At 37.5% G+C, this 15,078-nt stretch overlaps 1 protein-coding gene across 7 annotated transcripts in view; it reads left to right on the forward strand.

The window, feature by feature from the left end:
* Nucleotides 1-15,078, forward strand: part of Ppp2r3a (protein phosphatase 2 regulatory subunit B''alpha) — a 153,543-nt gene that overhangs the window by 9,877 nt on the left and 128,588 nt on the right. For 5 of the 7 annotated variants that reach the window (XM_074059910.1, XM_074059911.1, XM_074059904.1 and 2 more), the window contains one exon: nt 10,616-10,782. The exons of the other annotated variants lie outside the window; for them this stretch is intronic. The gene's annotated coding sequence lies outside the window, so the exon portion shown is untranslated. The remainder of the gene's footprint in view (nt 1-10,615; nt 10,783-15,078) is intronic. 7 annotated transcript variants of the gene reach the window in all.

Raw genomic sequence — 15,078 nt, forward strand, 5'->3', positions numbered from 1 at the left:
TCCCATCACCCTACCTCTTGAGAAACTATAGCAGTGTTATAAATACTTAATAAATGCTCAGTGAATAAATGGAAATTATTTTCTAAGTTTTTCTCTCTGGTGACTTTTTACACTGAATCTTTGTTCTTATCGTTTCTCCAACTTTAATTTCATATTTTACTCTTCCATTAAGTTTCTTTAAATTGCTTTTTCTTGCCCTGACATTTGCATTCTTCCACATTTAGAGCCTTCTGTATTTTTTCATTTCCCTCCTGTTGATTTAATCTCACAGGTCGCTTGTTTTTCATTTTTTTAAATTAAGCTTTGCTTGGCCTTAATGGCATGTTTTTTACATCGTTCTATTTCTGGATATGATGCCATTTGTGAGTATGCTTTTAATTATGTCCCAGTCAGTTTTATTGTTGAACAAGAGTGTTCTCTTAATTGTACTTACAAAGTTTGATAATATAGCTGTATTTGAAGGTAGCATTTAACATTATTCATTTTTTTAAAAGTCTCCCTCCAAATTTTACTCCATTCACTTTATTATGATTTTGTTTTGTATAGCTGTTTTATATGTTACTATTTCATTTTCTAATAAATTTATTTAGTTTTTAGGCTTTCTGAAAGACATAATTGAGATTTAGAAGAATACTTTTTGTTTTTCTCTAACTAGTTACTATAACAACTTCTGTATTCTGCAGATTTTCCCTTCCCCTCTCTCTCTCCTCTGCCTTACCTTCTTTCTCCTACAAAGATTTTGAGAAACCTGTGATTATGGAAGGAAATCAGGTATTCTTATGCTCCTTTAGCCTTACCATAAACATATTATAGGACAAAGGGGTTTTGATATTAGAGAAACTAGGACTCAAATCACTGTACTTTCTGAGTAATATCAAATTTTAAAACTCTCAGCCTCAGTTTCCTCATCTATGATATAACACTAGATGATGCATTTAAATACTCAACTCTATATAAAGCACAGTCACGTACCACATAGTGATGTTTTGGACAACATGGAATTGCATCCATAATGATAGTCCTCTCAGATTATAATGGAGCTGAAAAATTCCTGTTGCCTGATATACACATAGCTGAAAAAGAGGTGAAAAGAAAGGAAACTGCAAGAGAAGAGAAAGAAGAACTAAGAAAATTCGCAATGAAGAATTTAGCAGAAGCTTTCGCAGACCTCAGCATGCTCCTTAAAAATTTTGAGGAGTGACTCAAGTGATACAGTGCCTGCCTAGCAAGCATGAGGATTTGAGTTCAAACCCCAGTACTGCTAGAAAAAAAAAGTTTGAGAGCATACACCCCCAACAGGGAAAAGATTTTGGTAATAGGAATTTATGGTGTACTATCTGCTTACAAACAAGTCTAAGATGAATGAAAGAAGCCAGGCAAACTAAAGGGGAAGCACTTCTGAAGAGTGATGCCTCCCCCAAGAAGAGCCTCAGGCAGGTCCTCAAGAGGGATTGCAGAGGAAGGCACTATAATCAGAGGAAACAACAGCTTCATGCCTGTTATTGCCCTGAAGACCTTCCAGTGGGGCAAGATGTGGAGGTAGAAGACAGTGAAATTGATCCTTACCTAGTATAGGCCGAAGCTAATGGGTGTGTTTGTGTGTCTTTGTTTTTAACAAAACTTAAAATGTTAAAAGAAAGCAGGGGAGCAGAGGGGAGAGGATGGGAGAAGGAAGGAAGGAGAAAACAGCTTATAGAATAAGGGTAATGTAAACCACTGATGTATATTGTACAAAATGATTAGTTTCATTTGTGACAATTTCATATATGCATATGATATACTTTGAGCATAGTTAACTCCCATTACTCTCTCTTACCTCTCCCCCCCCCAACTTCCCTAGTCTCCTTCCTCTTCTCTAATAATCCCCACTTTACTTTCATATTGTCTTTATTCTTTCTCTGGATTCCATATTTGAGAAAATACATGTGATACTTTTCTGAGTCTGGCCTGTCTGTATAATAGAATTTTCTCTAGTTCCATCCATTTTTCCTGTAAATGACATGATTTTGTTTTTCTTTATGGCTGAATAATATTCCATTGTATAGATATAACACATTTTCTTCATCCGTTCATCTATTGACAGACACCTAGAGTGATTCCATATCTTGATTATTGTTAACAGGGCCAAATAAACCTGGGTATAAAGGTATTGCTAAAGTATACTGATTTTGATTCCTTTGGTTATATACCCAGGAGTGGTATGGCTGGATCATATGGTAATTGTATGTGCAGTTTTGTGAGGGACCCCCATACTGATTTCCATAAGTAATAGCATATAAGGGGTCTTGTGTGTGTGTGTGATCTCATCATGAGTGTATCTTGTTCGTCCCTGTGCCCTTCCTCTCTCCCCCACCCTGCATTCTAGCCAGCAATTGCTGCTGTTTTATTGATGATAGCCATTCTGACTGGGGTGAGATGGAATATCAGTGTAGTTTTTATTTGCATTTCCTTAATTGCTAAAGATGTTGAACAATTTCTTCATGCAGTTATTGGACATTTGTACCTATTCTTTTAAGAATTGTGTTCATTTGCCCATTTATTGATAGGATTGATTGTTCTTTTGGTATTTATTTTTTCAGTTCTTTATGAAAATTCCAGGTCTTACTCTTCTGTCAGATGAGTAGCTGGTAAAATTTAGTGAATATATTTCAAAAAATATTTTTATAACTGTACAATGTGTGTTTTAAGCTAATTGTTATACAACAGTTTTTAAGTAAAAGTTTTTAAGTAAGGTTATAGTATACTATGGTTACTTTTTTATTATTGAAGAGAGATTTTTTAAAATAAATTTAGTATAGCCTAAGTACAGACTTTACAGTCATGTACAACAATGCCCTAGGCCTTTCCATTCTCTCACCACTCACTCATGCAGAACAACTTCCAGTCCTGCAAGCGCCAGTCATGGCAAGTATCCTATGTATATGTACCATTTTTAATTTCTTGAGAGCTTGTTTGGAGGTTCTAGCAGGGGAGCGCAGCTACTCGTGTACCCTTGACCCAAGAACGGTCCTCCTCTATCGGGATGCCGTCCTCTTAGACCGAGTGCACAGCTTTGGGAAGGATGCACATGGAGTGGGGATGGAGGAAGGGGACACCACCTAGCCAGCCACATCAGCCGAATCAACTCTGGCGATCAATGGGGTGACAGATGTCGCAGCCAGATCACCCTCACATCCTAATTTCTTATTACCATATTTTTACTGCATCTTTTTATGTTCAGATATGTTCATAAAATATTTACCAGTATCTGTGTTTGTATAATTCCTATGGTACTCAGTACACAACACTGTTCCTTACAGTACTCAGTACAACAGCATGCCATGTAGGTCTGTAGCCTAGGAGACAAAGGCTACACTACTTACCCCACATGGTAAGCTCTGCCATCTAGGTTTATGTATATGATGTTCACGCAGAACAAAACTGGGTGACAGTGCATCTCTCAGAACATGTTGGGTTTTTATTTTTGCCGTAGTTTCTCTTAGTATGTTCAAAATCCTTTACCTGTTGTTAAATAGTGTGTATCAGTCTTCCTTTTGAGAGCCTGGTAGAAGAAAAGTCAACATAATGACATGTTTCTGTTTATGCCCTAACCTTACACACACACACACACACACACCCCCACCCACCACTCACCCACCCACCCACCCTTTCCCTTTTACTCCCACTTAAGGAGTACAAGCCCATAGAAAGGGGAAGCATGTTGGTTCTTTCTCTCTTGCTTCCTGTTTATTTTTTCCTGTTTATTTTTTTGTTGATATTGTTTTTCTTGGGTTTTTTTTGGGGGAGGGGGAAGCAAAGAGTCTTGAGTAGCCTACGCTGATCTCCAACTATTCTTTTGCCTCAGCCTTTACCACCATGTGCCACCACTTCTGCCTTTGTTTTCTGTTATCTGTTGATAATGGCAGCATGAAATCCTGCAGAGGGTGGTCTTATGCCTGATGTATTACCATTTCCTCAATTTGGCCAGTGGAGGCCTGTGGAGAAATTGGATGATTTTATGAGCTCACCAGTAATTTTTTTGTTGTTAATTGATGCTCCTTCAGATGTGTGACTATCAAACTGTACTCTTAGGTGATTTAAAGGTTTAGGGCGCGAGCATGAAAATGGCTCGAACAGAGTGGAAAACAAGATCAATGTTGTTGTGGAGAAAAGGTCAAGAAACTAGGAGACCAGGATATCAAATGGATTGTTTGCATGTTGAAATCAATAAGAATTATGACAGAAATAGTGTTGGAGTGACAGCAAGCCAGAAGCTAAAATTATCAAGGAATGAAAAGGAGTGACCTTGGGAGCCATAAATGACTGTAATAAGAAAAGTAGTGGGGTAGTAGAGTCTGATGATGTGTGACTTAGAACAAGGGATTTTTGTACAGGACAAAAAAAAAAAAAAAAGAATGGTCTGGAAGTAGCAATGAGGAATAAGAAGGGCATTTACCAAGCCTCATGTTTGAGGAGTGTAGGAGAGAAAAAGCCCTCATCTGAAAAGGCTGCAGTGAAGGCACCATCCTCAGAAGTAGTCAAGTTTCAGGTTTTTGTTTTGTTTTGGCGGCACTGGGGTTTGAACTCGAGGACTTCATGCTTGCTAGGCAGGTGCTCTTACCACTTGAGCCATTCCACCAGCCCTTTCTTGTGATGGATTTGATTTTTGAGATAGGGTCTCGTGAACTGTTTGCCCTGGGCTGGCTTTGAAGCACAATCCTCCTGATCTCTGCCTCCTGAGTAGCTAGGATTACATGCTGAACCACCAGCACCCGGCTCAGTTTCAGTTTAAATAAGATGATAAAGGGAGTTGAAGAAAGGTTATGAGAAGAGGTCAAGGATATGAGGATTTTGCTGATAACTTCCCATGTGTTACACGAGGGTTCGGTGGAAAGGTTAGGATTTCAGGCTATAGTAGGGGTAAGAGACTTAGATTCCATCCTTAGTCATAAATATCTCTCCCTTTCATATATCCTCAGTCTTTTTGCCTCACTGTTTTACTTCAGCAACCGTACTTGGCTTAAACCACAGTGCCAGTTAAATACAGTTATTTGCTTATTCCATATCTGTAAAACCATCTTGCTTATCTTGCATTACATTTATGAACATAATCTTGTGTGGGCCCTTAATGCTGCCTGACAGTTATACTAGACTTCTTTCCCCATTTTTTCCTTTTTTCTTCCTCAAGATGATTGTTTCATATCTTCAGTCTCCTCACATGTTCACTACCTCCTCCCCACTCTAGTCGCTCTTAACAGATGTCTTTGCTTCTTATTTCACTGAGAAAACTGAGTCAGAAGGGAGTGTTCACCGCTATAGCTACCCACTACCTACCTGTAGTAGTGTGCATATACTCTGCTTTATGGTGAAAGAACTTGCTGAAGTGCTTTGTAATTTTCTCTTGTCTCACCAGTTTTTCTCTCTCCTGAATCATTCTCTTAATGCATAAAAATGTTTTTATTTCTCTCATCTTAAAAATTCCACTTAACTCCATTTCCCCCTCTAATTACTGCCTTATTTTACATGAACGTCATATCAAAACTTCTGAAACAATTTTCTATATTCCTTTGGTAATTTTTCTTTTCTCTCTTTTTTTAATCCAAACCAGTCAGACCTCTGTGCCCACAATTCCCTCAAACTGCTTATCCAGTTATCAGTGATGTCCACATCTGCCGTTTCACAATACTTATCTGGCATTCAGGAAATAAGATGATTACCATCTCCTGCTTAAAATGCCTTTATTGAACTTCTAAAATACTTGTCAAGAAATATGAAGGATCTAAAATTTTACTCTATTTGTAAGTTAACAAGTTAATCTTGTATACACTCATGAATGTTAGAAGAAGACATGAGACTTCTGGCTCAGAGAGAAAAGGCAGTTTATTACATACAGTTCCTCTGTCTCTGGCCACTTCTGTATCCTCTGCTGATTGCTCTTCTCCAAACTGTAGGACTGCTGTTTAGTTTTGTCACAAGCTACATGTAGTTATCCAATTAAAAGTTCAATTATTTGGTTGCAATTAGCCATATCTCAAGTGTTCATGTGGGTAGTATTGCATGGCACAGATATAAAAGTATTTCATTGTCACAGAAAGTTCCATTGGATGGCATAGCTCCGCATGTTTGAGTGCCCCAGGGCTAAGTGTTTGTATGTCTCCCCTTTACTTCTGCAATACTTCCCTTAGTATTGCCATCTAGTTTAATGGCTTTAAATATGGATCCTGACTTTCTAGCCCAGATTCCTCCCTAAACTCCAGGCTCAGTTTCTCCAGTAGCCTTCTGGACACCTCTCTGTTGAATGTCTAGAAGACATCCCAAAATGTCTAGAAGACATGTCTAAAGCAAAACCATCACTCCCTCTCTCACCAAAAAACCTGGTCTTTTTGCAGTCTTCCCATCTCAGTTAATGTTAGGTCTCGTGTTCTACTTGTTCAAACAAAACAAAAAACACAGTTGTTTAAAACTCTTGAATTCGTTCTTGACTTCACTGTTTTCCACAAAATCCATACATCTATCTCATTGCTTCTATTTTCCGAATATATCTAGAATCTGACCTTTTCCTACCGTTTCTCTTCTACCACCTGGTCCAAGCCACCATCATATTTTGCCTAGGTTATTCCAGTGGTCCCTTTCTGACTCCCTCTTCTACTCTTGCCCCTCGTAGTTTGTTCTCATCATAATAACTAGCTAGAATGATCTTGTGATCTCAGAGCCTTTATTTATTTATTTTTTGGTGGCCCTGGAGTTTGAACTCAGGGCCACATGCTTGCTAGGCAGGCACTCTACCACTTGAGCCACTCACCAGCCCTCTCAGAGTCTTTATGTTGATTGTTCCTTCTGCTTCTGTCCTCTGCAACCTAACCTCCCCGCTCACCACCCCCAACACACAACTTTTTCTGTCATGATACTGAGCTTACTGAAGAGCTCAGGCCACTTGTCTTAGACAGCAGTCTGTATTGTGAATTTCTCTGCTTTCTCATGCTATTAACTTATTTCTCTATGCCATGTATTTCCTGACATTGAATATTATATCTAAAAGATTAATTAGATTAAGGTTTCATGTTTTTGACAAGAAAACACCATAGGTGATGCTGCAGTCTTTATACATATTGCCTGATTGACACACCATTAGTGATATTGAGTTTGAGTAATGTGCCAGGGTAGTGACTTTCAGAGCCCTCCATTGTAAATTTATGGTTTCTCTTTGTGATAAACAAATGAACTGAAGGGTAAATGTTATTTTTTTAATCCTGTGATTTTAAGAATACTTTTTAACTGGGAACTATTTTTTCAAGTAAAACCTTTTTTGAAGATCCAGTATTTTAAAAAATCAAAGCAAAAATGTTCTGATTGCAGTGCCTAGTATTTGCACTTCCAAGGGAACTTTTGTCAATCATAGTTCATAACCCACAGAGCCCACCCAAATTCTTTAGGAAGCAGAGACCTAGACAGGATACTTGAGGTCTTATGGTCACCTAGCATCTCCTGAGGAAGACTCAGTGCACCTTGTATTAGAACACAGTGTGGGATCTTTGACACTGTTTTGGAAAGCTGTGGTTGTGGATGATCATTACAACAGCACTTGGTTTCCCCTGGCAGTCTACCCATTGTTTCTACTTATCTAACTGCTTTCTATGACATTCTGTCTGTTCTGCAGATGTGAAGATTTGAAATTACTTCATTTTTAGTGTGTGTTGGGTTGCAGTCTTTTTTGTTTCCCTTTCGAAATTCTTCATCCACAAAGAATTCTAGATTCAGACATTATTCATCTATGTCTGGAACCCTAAAATTTCATGAGCCTCCATGTGTGTGAGCCTTCTCTTTCCACCTTCAGAATAGTCAAAATGCTGCCACAGTGGAAGTCAGTTTTACCATTTGCTTGCTTGCTTCATCTTATCATACAGCCTAGTTGCTTAGTAGAGAATCTAATAAGTCTAAGTTGTATAATAATTTTTATTTTCATGTAAAGGTATATCTATATTAAGTGGAAGAAACAATAAGCTATAGCCTCACTTTTGTTTTAAAAGTGTGTGTGTGTGTGTGTGTGTATTTAAAGCCAAAGAGGGTGTTTACAAGATAGATGTGGTACATACCTGTAATCCCAACAAAGGAGATTACAGCCTGGGCTACAAAGCAAGTTCTAGGCTAGCTTGGGCTACATAGTGAGTCCTTGTCTCAAAAAAAATTTTTTTTTAGCAAAAATGTTTGTATTGCTAATATCTCTTAGTGTGATCTTTGTTATCTCCTCTCTCTGTCTTCTGTTGTGCCTTATTTTATAGTTAGTGCTTTTATAAAATTGAAACTATTGTTTTATTTATTTATTTATTTATTTATTTATTTATTTTGGCAGTACAGTTATTTGAACTCACAATCTCATGCTTGCTAACTGGACACTCTACTGCTTGAGCTACTTCAAGATAGATCTCACAAACTGTTTGCCCAGGCTGACTTTGAACCATGATCCTCCTATTCTCTGCCTCCTGAGTAGTTAGGATTATAGATGTGAACCACCGGCTTCAGGCAGAAACTATTGTTTTAAAAAATACTCAAAAGCAGAAACTTTTTTTATATCCAAACCATATTGAAGGCAGTTCCAAGTCATCTTACACCCCACCCCCTCAAGTTTACTGCCACCCATTCTTTGATATTCTTTAAATCATCCAATTCAAGGAAATTGTCCCCTGACCTTATACATCTATTAATTTTACTCTAGAATTGCTCACTGGACTCTGAATACTCTGCTCACTTGTACCAAAATGAGCTTTTCAAGAAGGAAAGAAGGTTATTAAAAAATTAAGTCCTAAAAGGAACTGTTATTAAAATGTGATCTCCATCAGTACCCAAGAGGGGTTCAATAAATGTCTGTTGAATGAATTGAACTGTTTTGTCCCATTTTACTTTAAGCCCATAATTCCTGTAAGGCAGAAGAAATCTTGTTTGTTTTCTATAATGCCCTGAATGTTTTTGCATTCTTAATATATATTAATGAATAAAGTATTTTTAATATATATATATTCATAATTTACTTAATAAAAATTTAAGATTTTTTTAAGGGCTAGGAGCATAACTTAGTGGTAAAGCTGGGTTTGATCCCTAGTATTGTTTGACTCTGACCAGAATTTCTGCTTGTGCATGGATGTAAATAGACATAGAATTCAAAGATATAGGACTTAGGTTCAGATCCTAGTCATAGTTTTGTGGTCATAGGTTAGTCACTTATGCCTTCAGCTATCTTCATTTTAACCTCACTGATTCCCTCCTGGAGCCTTCAGAGGCCTTCTCCCTTGTTTTACTTAACTTACCTTGCTTCCCTAAGTCTGTCCTCACAGCACTACTCAGTGTTAGGCTGGCCTTATTGCTCCTCTCCTCAGTTGTAAACCTCTCAGCAAGTGTTCTCTTGCTGTGTTGCCCATGCCCCACCCCTTCATCTTTGGCTCCTGGAAGCCAGCTTAGATAACATCAAATTCCCGGTGTCTCCCATATATCCCATGTCACTTTCTGCTTTGGTTCCTTTACTCATTCCCCCTTCTTTCCTGTGGCCAATTACTGCTCTACTAGGACTAGGCTTGGCAGTCTCTATCTTAGCAATGTCTTCCTTGACCTAAAGGTTAGGTCACAATGCACTTATACTGTGATGTGCATGAAGCAAAACCATAGAATTTGTACTTGCCTGTTTTAAAGAGTATCTGATCTGTAGTAGCACTGATTTTTTTTTTAATCTGTGTTTAAATATATATGTTTGCTGGACATGGTGGCAGGTTTGAGGCCAGCCTGGGCAAAAATTTAGTATGACCTTATCTCAAAGAACAAGCCAGGTGTGGTAATTCATATCTGTAATCCCAGCTACATGAGAGGCAGAGGTAGAAAGGTCACTGTTCGAGGCCTGCCCAGGCAAAAATGAGAGGCACTGTCTGAAAAGTAAACTAAAGCAAAAAAGGAATGAGGGCCTGGCTCAAGTGGTAGTGTTTGCTTAACAAGCACAGGCTCTTTATTCAAACCCCAGTACCACAAAAATATGTAAATAAATAATGTTCTAACCTGAATAATTTTTCCTTATAGAATTCTATCTGACTTTATAATCTCCAAAATAAAAAAAAATTAGAAAAGGAAAATCTATGAATTAAAATACTGTCAAACAGAGACAACTATTGTTTTTTAGCATATATACTAGAGAGGTGTGTGAATGTGTGTGTGTGGGGGGGGTGGTTGGAATTGAACTCAGGACCTCACATGCTAGGCAAGCCCTCTACCACTGAGTTACACCCCCAGCATGTGGTGAATTTTTTCCTTAATTGTAAAATAGTAAAAGTTTAACCCCATATTTTCCTTTTGGAGCCAGTTCTCAGGAAAGTCAGTAACTTTGCAAATGGCATGCATAAAAAATGAATAGCTGGGCTGGGTGTAATGGTACATGCCTGTAGTCCTAACACTTGGAAAGTTGAAGCAGGATTATGAGTTCCAGGCCTGACTATGTAGTGAAAGCCTGTCTCAAAAAAAAAAAAAAAACAACCCAAAGAACAAAATAAATAGTTCATTATGTTTCTACATCAAATAATACAAAATAGTTGTCTGGTAAAATAAAAGTTTTTCCAGATTCAAGCCAAGAAAAAAAAAAATCTTTTCTTCTGTTCGCTAGACCTCAGAGCCATCTTCCATCCTGTTTTCCCAGAAGAAAAGGTACAATCTCAGGGAAGTCCAAGCTGGTCAGTACCGGGCAGAAGCTGGACACATTATTCCTTACTGCCCCCCTGGTGCTTTTCCCTCAGCTACAATTCCTGTTTCTCCACTGGAATACAGATAAAAGTAAGTTTTAAAATACTTCCTAACCTATATGCTTAAATTAGGCCTGCTGCTGAAATCCTCATATTACTCTTGGTCTCACTGAGCTATTATCTCTAAATCAAAGCATGAATTGTTCTTTTGTACTTATGTATATGGCTTCTTTGGGCCTAAGAAAATCTTTCCTTATGAGAAGATTTCCCTTTGTCAATTATTTTCTCAGCTATTTTTGAACTGAATACAACAAATAAAATACTATAGGTCTCCCTGTTTTATTCGCTCGTGTAGTTCTGTGGCACCTGTTTTGTATTCCTCTTAAACTGCTTTCTTGGAATCAGTTTCCATCCTGAGTCATCTACCAGACTGCCTGTGTTTTCCAGGCAAAGCAGTAGTTTTATTATTTTTAAGTGACTCATTACTTCTGAATCATCACACCTTCTGTATTCTGGTAGATGAAAAATTTTAAAGAAACTTTTCTACAATTTATTCTGCTCTGAGCCTTCAAATGACCCATCCAAGTGACATAGATAGTCAAGCAATTCTCTAATTGTGTCTACAATTTATGTCAGTCATTTCTTCTTGAACCCTTTCCGTAGCTGAGATTAACAATGGAATTTCTTTACCTCATGCTCTTACTCCAGATGTTTCCTGAAGTGGACCAATTAAATATATCTAACACCTTTCTCTCTTTTCCATCATTACATTTACATTATTTAAGGGTTTATTTACTTCCTAAATTTCTCCATGGATTTAGGGGAGAAACAATCTATAAAAGTAAAGTAAGGGTATGATGTTTGTTAGTACACAAAACCTTTGCAATTCAGTATACTGAGAGACTAAAACACTCTCCTCTTTTGAATTCTGTGGCACATTTGGCTTGTTCTGTACTTGCCCTTCGAAAATTCATTCTCCATCTCCTTTACATCCTTTGTTCCATAGGTGCCAGTCTTCCTCAGAATTTTGTCCTTGGCCCTTTTCTAACCCCATGCATGCTCAGTCTTATCCACTCTCTGGTTTTATAAACTTTATCTGGTGCTTACTCTCAAATCTTTATCTTTGCTGCCAAGTATATCCAGCCACACGAGGAGTGTCTTCTGAATGTGCCACTGAAGCAAGCCATGCCCGAAAGCTGAATTCACTTCTCTGCACCCTTGAACCCCAGCCAACCTTAGTAACAGTAATCAGGCCCCACACTCATCTCTACATTTCCCTAAAACACATTGTTAATTTTTAAAATTTATTACAAATGTTACTTATATATTTTCATATTAAAAGTGTCAATTCTGAAAGGCTTTTTAAAAATACCAGTTTTCACTCCTAACTAGGCCTGCTCCTTACAAACAACCACTGTCAATTTTTCTTTGCTATTTATTCTGATATTTATCTCCCTATTTCTAGTGCATACTTCTAATTCATCATTCGTTAATTTTAAACATGAACTATGAGTTTCAGCTTTCTGACCCCTACTTTAGCACATTAATAAAATAAAGGATAAAAATTGTGTGTTCATCTCAGTAGATGCAGAGAACATATTTGACCGTTAAACACACATAAGAGATTTTGTTCTTTTTTTTAAAAAACTCCCAACAAACTAGAAATAGAAGAGGGCTTTCTCAAAGCTCAATGGCCACCTACAAAACCTCTGCAGCTTTCATTATACTTAATGGTAAAAGCCTAAGCACTTTTCACAAAGATCAGCTATGAGGCAAGGATTTCTGAACTTACTACTTCTGTTTAGTATTGTTTTGGAGATCTTAGCTAGTAAAGACAGTGAGGCAGTAAGATTGGAAGGGGAAAATAAAACTGTCTGCTCTCAGACAACATGATTCTTTGTGTAGAAAACCTGAAAGAGTTTATCAAGACATTTACAAGTGAATTTAGCAAAGTGGTACGTGACAGGGTCAATTATTTTTTTATGTACCATCAACAATATGGAAAGTGAAATCAAAGTAACAGTACCATTTGGGTTAACATTAAAGATTACATATTTGAGAATAAGTTTAATGAAAGTCCTGTAAGCATTGCTGGGAGATTAAAGAGCATCTAAATAAATAGAGAGACATACTATGCTTGCAGACTGAGGATTTGATATTGTTAAGATCTGTATTGTCACCAATCAAAATTCCAGCACTCTGTGAAAATTGCTGATTCCAATATTCATATGGAAGTGCAAAGACCTAGAATAGCTAGAAAAAAATTGGTATTTCAACACTTAACATAAAGACGGGTGGTTTGGATATCTATATACAAAAATAGAGATTCTAAAATTAAACCTTATATATATATTTTTTTTTTTCTTGAAAGGATCCAACATAATTCAGTGGGGAAAGAGTAAACCTTACTTGTTCTTGGTATTGGGGAGTGAACCCAGGGCCTTGTACACTAGCCAAACACTCTACCACTGAGCCACACACCCAGCCTCAGAAGTCAGTCTTTTGATAGGCCCAATACAAATACAAGTAATATTACGAAAAACAGGTCACACTAAGGGGAGGTCACCAATAGAAGAGGGAGGGTAAAAGAAGGAAGTTAAGAAGGTGAATATGGTTGATGTACTTTCTATACTAGAATGACTACAAAATTTTTAAACCTGTTGAAACCACCATAAGAAGAGAATTAAGGTAGAAAGGAGAAAAGTAGAGGGTATGAATCAGTTTGGGTTATAATACATATATAAATAGAAATATCACAATGAAACTCCCTACATAGCTATTTTAAACAAAAATGGAAACAGGAAGGTAAAACAGGTCCTGTCTGGGGACTGGGGAGAGGAGGGGAGAGGACATAAGGAAAGGGTGTAGGAGGGTGAATATGGTGGAAACATTATGTATTATGTATGAAAATGGAAAAGTGAGATCTGTTGAAACTATTCCAGGAATGAGGGGAGGGAGGATAAGGGAGAAGATGGAGGGGGTGAATTTAACTGTGATATATTGTAATAACTTTGGTAAATGTTACAGTGTACCTCCCAAACAGCAATAATACGATTTTTTAAAAGATCTTAGGGTACAAATGTATTGAAAATTGAGTAATTGGATTGATAAAAATTTGTAGAATTAAGGCCAGGTACAGTGGCTCAAGCCTATAATTTTAGCTACTTAGAAGGCAGAATTTGGGAGAATCGTGGTTATAGGTCAGCCTGGGGGGGAAAAAAACTTGGAGACCTCATTTCAGTGGGTATAAGCTGAATGTGGTGTGCATGCCTTTCATCCTAGCAACAGCAGGAAACATAAAATAGGAAGATCATGGTCCAGGCTTGCCTGGGCAAAAAGCAAGATCCTATCTCCAAAATAGCCAGGGCAAAAAGGGCTGGAAGTGTGGGTCATGTGGTAGAGCACCTGCCTAACAAGCACAAAGCTCTGAGTTCAAACCTCAATACTGCCAAAAGGAAAAAAAAAAAAAGCCCTGAAGTAGAATAAATATTCAGAATAATTATAATGTCCCAAGAAATACATTGTATCAGGCAAAGAAAGCAGAATCTAACACATGTTTAGATTGAAGACTTTTATCATATTATATCTAATTCTTTATTTCATTTGCCATTAAGAAAAAAAGCACTTTGCCATTCGCTGGTGACTCACTCCTGTAATCCTAGCTACCTGGGAGACTGAGATCAGGAGGACCAAGGTTCAAGGCCAGCCCTGGCAAATATTTCATGAGACCCCATCTCCAATATAATCAGAGCAAAATGGACAGGAGGGTTGTCTCAAGTGGTAGAGTGCCTGCTTTGCAAGCACAAAGCACTGAGTTCAAATCCGAGTCTCAACAAAAAAAAATCTATAAAAGAAAGAAAAACTTTAAATTACAAATATAATGCTTGTCACATAGAACTATTTTTATGTATTCATAAAAATAGTTATATTGATAAATATAAAATAGACATATTGATAGGTTGTTTCCTTGTTTCTTTTTCTTGTTTTTTTGCAGTATTAGAGATTAAACTTGGGGCTTTGTGATTTCTAGATAAGCATTGTACCACTTGAACTATGCCCCTAGTCCTTTTGCTTTTAGTTTGTTTTTCAGATAGGGTCTCATGTTAATTTTGCCCAAACTGGCTTTGAACTGTCATGTTCCTACTCTGCCTCTGAACTGTCATGTGCCTACTCAGACTGGAGTTACAGGTCTGAACCACCATACATAGCTTGGTTTTGAGATAGGGTGTCCCTAAATTTTTTTAATCTGAGCTAGTCTCACCCCATAGTCCTCCTGTTTTTACTTCCTAGGTAGCTAGGATTACAGGCATACACATCCATGCCACAACCTACTCTGTCTTTCTCTTCAACATATATACAGACTCAAATATATTCCACCATTTAAGAA

Source organism: Castor canadensis, chromosome 17 (assembly GCF_047511655.1).
Source record: "Castor canadensis chromosome 17, mCasCan1.hap1v2, whole genome shotgun sequence".
Lineage (NCBI taxonomy): Eukaryota > Metazoa > Chordata > Mammalia > Rodentia > Castoridae > Castor > Castor canadensis.